This window comes from Hipposideros armiger, unplaced genomic scaffold (assembly GCF_001890085.2).
Source record: "Hipposideros armiger isolate ML-2016 unplaced genomic scaffold, ASM189008v1 scaffold_470, whole genome shotgun sequence".
NCBI classification, from domain to species: Eukaryota; Metazoa; Chordata; class Mammalia; order Chiroptera; family Hipposideridae; genus Hipposideros; species Hipposideros armiger.
The window spans coordinates 1,167,657-1,179,063 of NW_017731820.1; the positions used below are offsets into that span (position 1 = coordinate 1,167,657).

Here is an 11,407-nt window from a genome sequence, read left to right on the forward strand (position 1 = left end):
GCGACCCCTTTGGGGGTCGAACGACCCTTTCACAGGGGTCGCCTAAGACCATCGGAAAACAAAAAGATATTTACATTACGATTCATCACAGTAGCAAAATGACAGTTATAGAGTAGCAATGAAAATCATTTTATGGTTGGGGGTCACCACAACATGAGGAACTGTATTAAGGGGTCGCGGCATTGGGAAGGTTGAGAATCGCTGCCTCAGGGCAACCTTAATCTCTCCTTCACCATCCATATTCAATCCATCATATGCACTCACAATCCCATCTCAGGAAAGTATCTGGACAAAACCTCTCTCCCTCCGTCTCTCTGATCACTGTCAATACTTTGTGCCCTCGTTTTTCCTGGACTAGTACAACGTTGTCTTGAGTTGGGTTAGATTCTTTTGCCTAACTTGAGCCTAACTTGAGCCTAACTTACTCCCATAGTGGTTTTAAATGTTACATTTCCCAGCTTGCTAATGACAGTGAACATTTTTCATAACTTTATTGGCCATTAATGTTTTCTCTTCTGCAAAATGCTTTTTCATGTCTTTTGCCCATTTTTCTTGGGTGTTTCTTAGTGACTGATTTTTTTTCCATTGACTTTCTATTGTCTTTTTTTTTCATATTAGTACACTTTATTTTACTTTTTAAAAAATTTTCAATTACATTTGACGTTCAATATTATTTTAGTTTCAGGTACATAGAATAGTGGCTAGACATCTATATAACTCAGGAAGTGATCCCCATCTGACACCATACATAGTTATTACAATATTATTGACTATATTCCCTATGCTGTACTTTACATCCCCATGACTATTTTGTAACTACCAATTTGTACTTCTTAATCCCTTCATCTTTTTCACCCATTCCCCCAACCATCCTCCCATCTGGCAAACATCATTTTGTTCTCTGTATTTTTTAGTTTGTTTCTGTTTTGTTTGTTCATTTATTTTGTTTTTCAGGTTCCACTTGTAAGTGAAATCATATGATATTTGTCTTTCCCTGTCGAATTTATTTCACTCAGAATAATACCTTCCATCCATGCTGTTGCAAATGGTAATATTTCATTCTTTTTTATGGCTGAGTAATATTCGATTGTGTGTGTGTGTGTATGTGTGTGTATATATATATATATACATATATATATATATATACACACATACACACACATATATATGGCATATTTTCTATTGTCTTTTTACTACTGATTCGTAGGAGTTTTTATGTACTCTGAACACTAACCTTTTGTCTATTATATTTGTGGCAAAGAACTTCTTGGGAACTCCTAGAGGGCCCCTGTGTGGGGGTTCAGATGTAGAAGCACCCCACAGAGATTCGGCCCCCAGAACCAAACCTTGTGACTCAGCTCCGAGTATCAGATTCTCATGAACTGAGATGCTGCAGTCAGGCCCAGCCTTTCCTACTGGCCAGTAAGGATCATAAGGGGACCTGTGACAATTCCATCCATAATACTGGTCATCAAGGACTAGAATTTTAGGGCTCCAGATAGTGTCCAGGGTATGTTAGCTTACCGACGAAACCTGTGAATCATGCACATGGTTGGCTGTCCCCCCTTCAGTGACAGTTCTCAGCATCCTGGCGGTGTGTGTTCCCAAAACTGCCTCCTCCCCGCTCAACCCCAGAGTCATGTGGTCCAGGGGAGCTGAGGAGCCTGCTGACCGCTCCTGTTCTGTGCTCGTCAACGGCTAAAAGCTCTCTGCTCAGCACATAGCCTTTAGCTGGTCACGCGCGGCCTCTCCAAGCTAGGTCTCCGTTGAGCCCTTCAGCAGCTCGCTGGGCTTTTTCAAGGCCCATCCAGTCCAAGAAACAGCTTAGCATCCTCCTGCTTCGCCTGGAGAAAGCAAACCAGTGTCACACTCTGCAGCACAGCACCCCAGACTCCCTCTAGGCTCTCTTCTAATAGGCAGCAAGGCCCGACACAGTCAGGTTTCCTTGCTCCCTGAAAAGGCCTCGTCAACGTGCAGACAAATCGAGCCCATCACCAGCTCCGCAGCATGCAGGCAGCAGAGGGTTTGGCCCCTTTGTCAAGATGTCTCCCTCCTCAGCATAGAAAAACATGAAAAGCAAGTCTTCAGTGGTGTTCTCCAAAAGGTTAATACGTCAAATATGTGGACGAGTTTTACTTCACCCTTAACTTTCAATACGTTTTCCAGATCTGAGAAAGCTCCCCCAATTAAAAACCCCAAATTGATTCTGCGGGCATGTTGGACAACACGCTTCTTCTCTGGTTCATTTAAAAATTCTAATGGTGAAGACGGAGTATCCGTAACACTTAGAAGGGAAAAGCTGCCTTTCTGGAGACGCTTCCGTTGTTTCTCCGCTAGAACTGCCTGCAGTCATCGGCGAGAATTCCCACGCAGCAGACCGCAAGTAAATGAAATCTCAGAGTACCACAAAAACGTATTTCAGTTACTGATTGATTCTCCCTTTCCTGGGGAAAGTAGAAAAAGAGCATCAGATTTTATTTCACTTATTTACATCACCTAGATGGAGGTGTTGCCAATAAGGTAATACAAAATGAGGAAGGCAGAGACACAGTGTCCAGAAGCTACGTAAAGCCACCTCCCCGCAGAGTCGATGCAACACCACCTCCTCCTGGGCAAGAAAGAATAGCCTTCAAATAGTGACCAAAACTAAAGAGCACAGGAACAAGTAAATTCTGAGTTCAGTACATGCGAATATGTTTGCACCTTCATTTCCTGCTTACTTGTCTCATAGACTTGAAAGCAATCCCGACACCTTGGAAAAGTCATCGGAAGATTAAATTCCAAAGCAACAGGTGTGAAGGGATCAGAGCAAGCTGCCTAGTTCTTGCTCATTTTTCATCAGAGAACACAAGAGGAACACACAGGACAAGCCAACTGGATCCTGGAAGAAAGCGCATATTTAAAAGCTATTCTGGCAGCCAAGGTGGTTAAATACACCATTTCAGGGGCTCATGACTAATGGGATGAGAAAAGAAAGAGAGTGAGGGGTGGAGGAAGGAGGGAGAGCAGGAAAGAAGAAAGGAGTGAGGGAGGGAGGGAGAGAAGGAAACCATTTTGGAAATGGCATCAGTGCTGAGCTAGATTACACAGCAAAGTGAAAATAACCTATGACTAAACCCCATTGATTCAATCGCTTAAACATTCCTAGGATTTGCCTCTCCTCTCTGACACTCCTATCCAAATCCCACCTCATCTCTCCCTTGGAAGACAAGACAGCCTCTTAAAGAGACTCCAAGCCTCCGTGTCTCTCCCACCCCAAGCAATCCTCCATGCATCTCCAAAGAGCTTTTTCCAAAACGCTGGTCAAATCATGACAGTTCCGCGGTGCCCGCCTAGAATCACAATCACATAGCAAAACACACGCGGTCCTTTATGACCTGACCCTGCCTTTGTCTCTAGTCCAGCACTTCCTGAGTGTGCTCTGAAGATGACTGATGCTAAAGGATGTTAATAGGCACACCCACACAAAATGGTTTCTTGGTTAAACCATAGGAGATAATACGTACAAAGTCAGATAATAATACTAACATGTTAAGAGTTGCTGTGAAGTAGACATGCATAAAACAACACAATGCAATCTGCGTATATCATATCATTAATAAAATGCCCATAACCAACAATTTAATGGGGAAACTGAGGCACTGGAGTTTACTGACTCTCTTTTAATCCCATATGACTGTCTTACACAGAATGCAATTAGGACTCCACTTCCTCTGGCTTCTAGACCAGACCTTTGCAGTCCTGTTTCGTACCAATGATTATTAATGACCTGAAAAATCACCCAGAGCTCAGCAGGTGCTGACAATGACATTTTCCGTGATGGTGGAAACAAAACTATAGTGTGCTTTTAGGTTTGGACCCAACAAGCTACTTTTAGAAAATTACTTAAATTTCCACTGTCGTGATGACTGTTTATTCTCCACTGCTTTCTTTTAAAATAATCCAAACCAGCTCTAAGTACGGACATAAAATATTTCTGTGAGTGCTGTGCCATTTTGATGGAAGCTGACAGATTAAAATTCTTAACAAATACACCCACTGTGGAATGCTCAACTACACTCGCGGGCAATTTTTCAGAGCAATGGATTCAATTTATTCTTGTCACCATAGTAACACGAGGAATCACTCTCCTATTTTCATCGTAGCATTTCCAATTATTTCTCTCTCCCAGTTTAGGCCGTAGACAAAACTAGAAAGAATGGCTTTGGCCACAAAACAAACGGTAAACTCGTGATTTCCTCCAAGGGTTAAAAGTTGCTGCCGGAAAGCTCATCGCCGTTGGTTATTATGAATCCCATACTGAAGTCCCCAGATGTTCAGCTGTGATTAATCGCACATTATTATCACTCTGGTTTCCCCTACAGTTTTAAAGATAAGCCTTTATTGTTCCCTCTTAATTACTGGTGCTTCGTGGCTTGAAACTCTGAGCCTTGAAAATAGTTCCTAGAAGGCTTTCTTCCCGTATTAAGTTATTAAAAATTAGGTATTTTTACCATAAATATAACATATGGTCATTGTAGAAATCTGTCAAATATGGGAAAATAGAAGATTTAAATCATTGCTGTTGACTTTGATGGTCAGATATGCTCACTCGGTTATGTGTCCTTAGTTCTCGGCTACTTCACGCAGAGAGACAAACTGAATTTCAGCTCCATAAACCTGGCTTTCTTCTCCATGTCGCTTGGCTCATGCTGGAAAAGTCACAAGGCACATCGGCAAGCCTCATGACTGCCCTTTCTTACACAAAGGCATCAAAGCTACTTCTCTAAAAGTTAAAAATATGAATCGTACACAAACAGAATGAACACATGTCCAAGATGTCTTTTACTCCTAATAAGAGACCCAGCAGGATGGCAAAAGTGGCTCAAACAGCAGTTGAAGAAGTGGGTATTGATAGGTATTTGAAAAAAAGAACGTGCTAGAATAAGAGATCTAGGTTATACAAAACTAATTAATGTCCTACAAAGCAATAACCTTTCGGTTCTCCTTTCTACCAGATAGAAACTATTTGCATCTCTTCCGGACAAATATCTCAAGGTAACATATAACTTCATAGACCCTGGCCCTTTAATCATTAATAGATAGCAAGACAAACAAGTACATTGCCCTAAATATTTAAGTAATCCTCGGGTAGACTTGCTAAACCATATTCCAAAGTAATGTTGAGAGGACTCTCTTTGCTTTCCTCTGTTTGCCGTATTTCCAAGTTTTGAATACAAAATTGGCTTTAAAAAAACAACTTGCAATAGTTTCATTTCTGAATACATTTAAACATTCTAAAATAATAGGTGAATAGGCTTTTTGATAGTAACCTACACAGTAAGTTTTTCTACAGAGTGAGTTTGCTGATGCCTGCAAGAAAGCTCTCTGCTAGAGTTGCCAGGTTGAGCAAATAAAAATACCACATGCTCCGTTAAATTTGAATTTCAGATAAACACCAAATAGTTTTAATATGATGTAAGTATAATAAACACATAAACGATGCATAATTTTTAGTATAAGTAGGTCACAAGTGTTGCATGGCTGCCCACTACTATTTCTTTGGGCCCTCCCAGTTCTAATACTCTACAAAAACATCCCCTGAATGCAAATCATGAGTATAACAATGTTTTTTTCTCAATGCCTTTCGAATCCATTCAGATATTCGGCTTATCATGGTCCACAAATGCACTGTGTATTTGAATACTCTATTCCATTAGGTTTGCTCTGAACAGAACGATTTAAAATGTCACAGAGAATGGCTGGGTTAGGTGATACGGGGAGACAGTGAGATAGCTTTGTAGCCTTACAACGTCTGGGGTTTGGCTCTTGGTGAGACAAACATCATCACAAATACTCACTTTGTTCATGACCTTCTTGAGGCAAACCTTGAATAGCCCCCTATTGTTTACCCTGACCTGATTCAAAGCGCTGTGCAGCTTACCTCATGGTGCTTGCTGACAACTGGCCTCCAACTGCTGCTTTGCTTTTGCTGTTTCGCCTCCTGATTCTACACCGTACTGGGAAGATTTCCCGATTCTTTTTGATGAAATAAATTGCACCTCAATTTCTTTTTTCAGGCGTAACTCAGAACCTAGGGCATTTTACCCTTTTTCTCTTTAATAAGAGTGACCAAAACTATGGTAAACATTTTTTTTCTATCCTAAAAATAGAAGTTAAAGAATGCATACCATTCTGCAAAACAAAAGCATAACTCAGGAACTCACATCATTAGGATCAGTGAATTTGTACACTCTCATCTCACCTCTAGAACATTCTTGAGTGGAGCCAGTGGAGAAGCAGGCTCAGTAGTCAGCAACGGATCCATCTCAGAGCAGCAGAAATACACACACGTGTTGTTCTCCCAACGACTTGGCGAGCGCTCCATCAAGAAGCAAATCTGAGCTCCCGAGAAGGACAGCACCGCCATCTCCTTCCTCTCCCTTCTTCAGGCGATGGATAAGGCCTCCGAGTCGCCCACGGAAAGCGGTGGAGAACCAGGGGAGTCCGAGCCGATGGCCCCGGCTCCCAGGGGTCTCGGGGCTCCTGCCACAGACGGAATCCAGGAGGAAACGGCCAGTGACAGAGATGACACCTGCAAAGAAGCTGCGGTTGAGGAGCAAGCTCAGGCGTCAGGACATGTCGGGTTGAACAGCAGTTGAAAGGGAAGACTCATCGTTGCTTACTCCTGCAGCCAAAACCTGAAAATCAATGCCAAGGGAAAAAAGAAAGAGAAGAGGCAGAAAGAGATTCAAAAAATGCAGATCCTGGCTGCTGCTTTTTCTGCGGAGCCCCTGAGCCATCATGAAATGTACCCCCAGTCGGCTTTCCCTCAGGCAGCCGTTAGGAGGCTGGGCCAGCCCGTCTGGCACCTTTGCATCTCAGAAGGTGGTTATTGCTATGTCTGGTATTTCCAAGGTTTTCATCAGGGACGTATTAGGAGAAGCACTGAATGTGTGTGGGAAGCAGGGAGAAATGTCACCACTACAACCCTGACATAGGAGGCAGGCTGTTTGGAGGTTCAAGACGAAGGGGCAAGTACCCAACTCAAAGCACAAAAACGTCACCTTCTTCTAGACCAGGGGTCGGCAAACTTTTGAGACGGCAGAGCCCATCCTGTCCCTCGAAGTTTTGCGAGACCTATAAAACAAATGAAACCACCATTATGTGAATAGTATCCTTTAAAAATTTTTATAAATGAAACTCTGATAGTTTTATTTTCATTTTCGGTTTTACTTCAGAGCCACATGTACGTCCCCAAAGAGCCGCCTGTGGCTCGCGAGCCGCAGTTTGCCGACCCCTGGTCTACACCAAACCCTGAAAAGGCCTGATGCTGAAGGAAGTGCCGCTTCCAGATGTGGGGTTGCACAAGACTTTCTGAACTGGTGCTCTAGTCTCTCTGTCCTCCAAGGATTCCATGATGGTTTTCATGTCTTTATCAGAACTCCGGCCTTCATCACACCTAGAAGAAGGCATGCAGCCTATTTTCACACTTGCCCTGACTAACTACTGGGGCCTCTTTGGGCATTTTGAGGCATTTAACTGTCCCTCGGCTCGTTGGAAGAAGAAAGGTCCATGCCTTCAGCATCTTCTGGACAGGGATCTGCTTTCAGAGAGAAAACTTCACCAAGAGAACTTGGTTTCACGCTGAAGCCTGAAGTTGCCATGACTTAGGGTGTTTCTTACATCCAGTTTTAAGTAGACGAAACAACCAGAAACTTTTGACTTGTGATGCTCTAACATGAAGGACATGGTGAAGCAGGAGTAGTGGGACAGTTTGTCCTTGTAAACATCTAAGATTCTCCAATGGACTTTGGAGGCTGATCATTAAGCTGTTTTCTAACTCAAAAAAAAAAAAAGAAGAAGCAATCTGAGCTGCTGTCTTACTCAGCTGCTACCCCAGGGCCACACTCCCTTGGATTCTGGAAAAATGCAAACTGTTATTCCAGCCTTGGGGGGAGTAAGAAATGGTGCATCATCTAGAATTCAGTTCCCATATTCAGTTCCCATATCTGGTGGTGGATCCTAATTAACTCGACCATCACAAGTGGTCTTTCCTCAGACTCTAAGTGGGATGTACTTCACACAGAGGAAAAGGAATTCAAGATAAATGGCCCATAACACAGGAAGACATGAAGAACAAAGGAAGAGATAAATCTGTCGCTTAATGCACATGAATAATGACTAAATAACTATGTAAATTACAACAATGATGCAGTTTAAAAATTAAAATACATGACAATATGTAAGTCAAGAAGGAGATGAATGGGTTTAAACTGTTCTGAATTACTCATATTGTCCAAAATCAGGGTAAAGATACTGATTAATTTAGAATTGGATAAAATAAGGGTGCATGTAAAAGAATAGAAACAGAAAAAAATCATTTCAAAGCTGGAATTAAGAAATAATTGAATGTTGAAAAACACTATCATTCAAAAATAAAGCAAGAAAAAAAGAGGAAGAAGAGCAAAACAAAGCAGGACAAATGGAAATCACAAAATAAAATAATATATTTAATGATTAATTGTGTTAAATGGAGCTAAAGTAAATTCTCCAGATAAAAGAAAAATATTGTCAGGCTGGATTTTAAAAATAAAATTTAGCCCTATACTGTTTATAAAACACATCCAATGCAATAATACAGAAATGTTGCTTTTGTAAATATTAATCAATGGATTCTAAAAATGTGTGCTTAAATGCAAATACCCAATACGTTCTTGAAGATGAAGAAAAACATGAAAAGATTTGCTTTTGTTAGCTATCAAAACTTATTATAAGGCTTTGATACTTAAGCCAGTGTGGCACTGGCTCAGAGAGAGACCGATAGACGAGTGAAGCAGATCACAAGGAACAAACAGACCCCACATTTATAGAGACTTGTTAAAGGACAGATCTGAAATGACGAGTGGAGCAAAGGACTTTTCAACCAACGGCCCTGGGGCCATTGGACCCCCTATTAAAGAGTTCAGTTGCGTACAAAAAAATCAATTCCAAAGGATTTAAAGACCTAACTATGAAAAGAAAAACTATAAAGCTTTTAGACTATAATAAAGAGGAATCTGCTAGGTGACGTTAAGCTTAAAGACAAAAGCAAACACAAAACCAGAGCCCCTGGGCAGATGTCTGTGTAACACGTGTGTCTAAACCAGGAAGACAAGTCACAGTCTGGAGAAGGGGCCAGTTTAACTAGCATCCTAGGCATCGCGAAAGGTCATAAAAACATTTCTGAAAATGCACGTTAGTATATTCATATTATTGCTTTTTTACATTGGCAAATTCTGCTGAATAACTTTGGAAACTTCCCTGGAATTCCTTTCATTCTCCTTTCCTGCCAGCCCTATTTTGCGCTTCTCTTGGTGGAATGTTACTTTTTCACACTTAGCTCCTTGTTCCTCTTTCATCCTCTCCCACTCTATTTTCTTTCTATAGAAAGTATATAAAATAGACTTCCTTAAAAGAAGACCTATGTTTATTCAGTTTTTAGAGCATAACATATGCTTGTAGAAATATTTTTTGAGCTAAAACAAAATTTGTTCCTGAAATAGTTCAAATGTGGCTTGATATGTATGACTATTATGATGATAGAATTATAACTTATGATTGCATACCTCTGTTTACCTGGTCTAGTTTTTCAATATTTCAGAATGACTACATTAAAAAAAAAACTTTTTTAACTTAATTTTTCAGAGCAGTTTTAGGTTTACAACAAAATTAAGAGGAAGGTACAGAGATTTTTCCCATAAGCCCCCTCTCCCCACACAACATCACTCTCTAGTGGGGAACATTTTTTATCAAGGATGAACCTCCATTGACACAACATAATCATCCAAAGTCCATAGTTTACATCAGGGTTCACTCTTGGTGTTGTGCTGTCTATAGGTTTGAACAAATGTATAATGAATGACATGTATCTGCCATTACAGGATCATACGGAGTAGTTTCACTGCCCTAAAAATCCTCCGTGCTCTGCCTGATCATCTCCCTCTTCCCACCCCTGGCAACCATTGATTTTTTTTGTTGTTGTTGTCCATTGTTTTGCCTTTTCCAGAATGTCATATAATCGGAAGCATACAGTATGGAGCCTTTTCAGATTGGCTTCTTTCACTTAGGAATATGCCTTCAAGGTTCCCCCATGGCTTTGCTTCATTAGTTTCTAAGTGTGGAAGGCATCTTCTACTTTTGTGAGGGGCAGGGAAGGGAAGCGTACAGGGATCTATACGGGGAAACAAATGCCTATGGATGTAAGAGACATTTTCTAATTTTAAGAATATACGCGAGTGCGATTTCTCAGTTGACAATGGAGGAACTCATGTATCTATCCTTTGTTCTTTTTTCTTTATTTTGATGCGGGGAGCATGGTAATTTATCCACTAAATGAATACCCCTAATGAAATTAATACCCACAATATCAAACTGCCTTTACGGAGGGTAAGGGGAGGGCGGTTAGAAATACAGCTTAATGGTTGTGACCAACTTTCTTTGGGTGATTGAATATATTCAGTATTGGCTTTATTCTATTACTTTAGGTTGTTAGATTATTTCATCTGTTCTGCATGCATTAGGTTTATTTTGCTCTTACTTTTCTAGGATCTTGAAGATGGAGTTTAGGTTATTGATGTGAGACATTTCCTCTTTTATAATATATGCATTTAGCTATAAACTTCCCTCTCAGCCCTGATGTATCTGCGTCTTATAAATTTTGACATTTATATTTTTATATTCAGTGTGTGTGTGTCTGTACGTGTGTGTACCTAAATTTCCCTTAAGACTTCCTCTTTGATCCATGGTTTATTAGGGGTGTGTTGCGTAGTTTCCAAGTATTTGGAAATTTTCTTGTTCCCTTTATGCTTTGACTTCTCGTTTCAGTCCCCTGTGGCTGGAAAACATATTCTGAATGATTTCAATTCTTTTAAATTGGTTGAGGTTTGTTGATGGCTCAGGATATGATCTATATGTTCCATGGGCACTTGAAAAGAATGTGTGTTCTGCTGTTGCGTGGACTGTTTTATAAATGTCGATTAGGTCCTACTGATTAATGTTGCTGCTTACTTACTGTATGTCTTTGCTCATTTTCTTTCTAGTTGTTCTATCAATTGTTGAGAGAGGGGAGTCGACGTCGCCAACTATGAGTAGGGATTTGTTTATCGGTCCTTTGAGTTCTATGAATTTTTCTTCACATAAATTGAGCTTTTTAAAGTTTTTTATTTTTCAATTACAGTTGACATACAATATTGTGTTACTTTCAGGTGTATAACATAGTGATTAGACATTTATATAACCTACAAAGTGATCACCCCATAAGTCTAGTACCCATCTGACACCATATGTCATTACTGCGATATTATTAACTATATTCCCTAAGCTGTACTTTACAGCTCCATGGCTATTTTTATAACTGGCAATTTGTACTTCTTAATCCCTTCCCCTT

The 11,407-nt window shown here is 40.6% G+C and overlaps 1 pseudogene; it reads left to right on the forward strand.

Moving 5' to 3' along the window:
• The first annotated feature begins 6,289 nt into the window (after positions 1-6,289).
• Positions 6,290-7,056, forward strand: LOC109395448 (transcription initiation factor TFIID subunit 11 pseudogene; annotated as a pseudogene).
• The last annotated feature ends 4,351 nt before the right edge of the window (positions 7,057-11,407 follow it).